At 49.2% G+C, this 2,500-nt stretch overlaps 1 protein-coding gene across 2 annotated transcripts in view; it reads right to left on the minus strand.

Moving 5' to 3' along the window:
- The window catches only part of LOC113804106 (Myosin heavy chain-like), a 408,590-nt gene that overhangs the window by 342,994 nt on the left and 63,096 nt on the right, over nt 1–2,500 (minus strand). The window lies entirely within an intron of this gene.

Genomic DNA, 2,500 nt, shown 5'->3' on the forward strand with positions numbered 1-2,500 from the left:
ACTTTTTTTTATCAAGTTAACGGATTTTACATTACGGTAACGGGCGGGTTGCCTTGTTGCGCAGAGGAACATCAATAACATTACAGTGGATCATTTGAAGGAATACACGAACTTCTCACGCTCTTGGAAACACATACATAGATACAGCCAGTGACACAAACTTACACACACATACACACACAAACTTAAATACAAATGCACATACACACACACATAAAACACACACACATACATACACACAAACAAACACACATACCCATCCGCACACACACATATAAGCACACACACACATATAAGCACACACACACACACATATAAGCACACACACACACACACACACACGTTCACACCAGTGACATAGAGTTACGTAAGACCAAGAATGAGTAAAAACCACGATTATCGCTCACTTTCCTGACGCAGAGAAAAAAAGATATAGAAAACGAAGAAAAAAAAACGATACGTTGAACTTTCTTACATAAAATATCTATCTATTTTTACTTAAAGCGGTGTTCATTTTCTTCAACACAGGAGTGACAGGAGAAAATAGAACGGAAAAAATAAACATACATAAATAAATAATCACACATAAAGAGAAAAAATAAACATACATAAATAAATAATCACACAGAAAGAGATAGAAGAACAGATGAACAACTCAACAAACTAACAGATAACCCCCTTCCCCCAGAAAAAAAATTATAATAAAACAAAACAAAAGAGAAGATTAAGGAAAAGCCGAGTGCCGGCTCTTACGCCAACACCAATTTACGACAGCAGGATGCAATTTAGCGAGACGCGTCACACGAGGCACCGTTCGTGGAACATCGACCAATTAGGCATCAAGCGAGGCGTACGAGGGAAAGGAGAAGAAAGAAGAAGAAAGGAGAAGAATGGAGAGGAGATGAGAGGAGGGGAGAGGAGAGGAGGGAAAAGAGGGGGGATGGGAGAGGAGGAAAAAGAGGGGGAGGGGAGAGGAGGGAAAAGGGGGGAAGAGGAGAGAAAGAGGAGGGGAGAAATGCAGGAGGAGGGGAGAAGAGGTTAAAGAGGGGGAGGGGAGAGGAAGAAAAAGAGGGGGGCAGGGAAGGGAGGGGGGGGAGGAAAGGGTAGGGTAAGGGATAGGAGGGGAGGAAAAGAGAGAAGAGAGGACAAAAGAGAAGAGGAAAAAGAAAAGGAAATGGAAGCACTCGAGGGCGACGACGAAAGCGCAGGAAGACAAGTCCCATCCAGAGCCAAGCCAGGCAGAGCGAACACCAAAAGCACAGCGAGAAGCCGAGCCAAGCCAGCCCAGATGCCGTCATCGATCGAAGTCGAAACTCCGAGCCAAGCCAAGGCAAGTTCTCCAAGCCTCCGTCAACGCCGTCCCCAAACCGGGATTCGACCCACACATCCTACCAACCCGCATACTAACCCACCCTCTAAGCCACCTTCGACCCACACATCCTACCGAACCGCATACTAACCCACCCTTTAGGCCACCTTCGACCCACACATCCAAGCCAAGGCCTCCACCAAGCTTCCTTCAACCCCGCCATCCAAGCCCGATTCGACCCACAGATCCAAGCCAACCCAAGCCAAGTCCTCCAAGCCACTTTCGGCTCCGTCATCCAAGCCACTTTCGACCCACACACCCGAGCCAATCCATGTTCTTCAAACCGCCCTCAATGCCCGTCCTCCAAGCCCCCCCCTCCTGCCCTTCCCGCCTGCCCCGCCCCGCCCCGCCCCGCCCATCCCGCGCCCGACGTTCAGCTACCGACGAAGGAGACGAAGAGGCAATGGCCGATCTCTGTGACCTCGCCTGACCTCGCCTGACCTCGTGGTTGCTCAAATATGTCTTCGTAGCAGACCTGTAATCAAGTCTATTGCCAGTCCTATTCGCTTATTTCCGGGGAGGGAGGGAGGAAGAGGAGGAGGAGGAGGAAGAGGAGGAGAAGGGGAAAAGGAAGGGGGAGGGGGAGGGGGAGGGGGAGGAGAAGGAAGAAGAGGAGGAGGTGGAGATAAAGAAAAAAAGAAGGAGGAGGAGGCAGGAGGGAGGGGGGAGGCGAAAGAGATAAGGAAGAAGAAAAAATAAAGGATTAAAAAACAAGAGAGGAAGAAAAATAACAACGATAAGTAGAGGAGAAAGAACAAAACGCAAGCCGGCAGAAGTTCAGGTGCAGAAGTTTTAGGTACTGGGCCCTCGCGAGCAGGTTCCCAGGTAACATAAAACTTTAATTTAAATAAAAAAGAAAAAAAACGCTAAAATGTCTACCACCCACATTCCGGCGGTTTTCCCCGTGCGCAATCATGATCCAGTTCAACATGACGTCACGCCTTAATAACCCGCAAACCTTCTGTCGCCTCGGACGATCGCAGGGCCACGGGGGCGGCCTCCCCCCCCCTCTATGGGCACCCCTCTCCTCGTCTTTCCCCTTCGGAACGTCCCTTTCTCCTCTCCCCTTTAAAGGCCAAAGGAACGCCCTCTTTCTACCTCTTCCCCTTCTCCTCCATTAAAAGTTCAAAG

This window comes from Penaeus vannamei, chromosome 33 (assembly GCF_042767895.1).
Source record: "Penaeus vannamei isolate JL-2024 chromosome 33, ASM4276789v1, whole genome shotgun sequence".
Taxonomy (NCBI): Eukaryota; Metazoa; Arthropoda; class Malacostraca; order Decapoda; family Penaeidae; genus Penaeus; species Penaeus vannamei.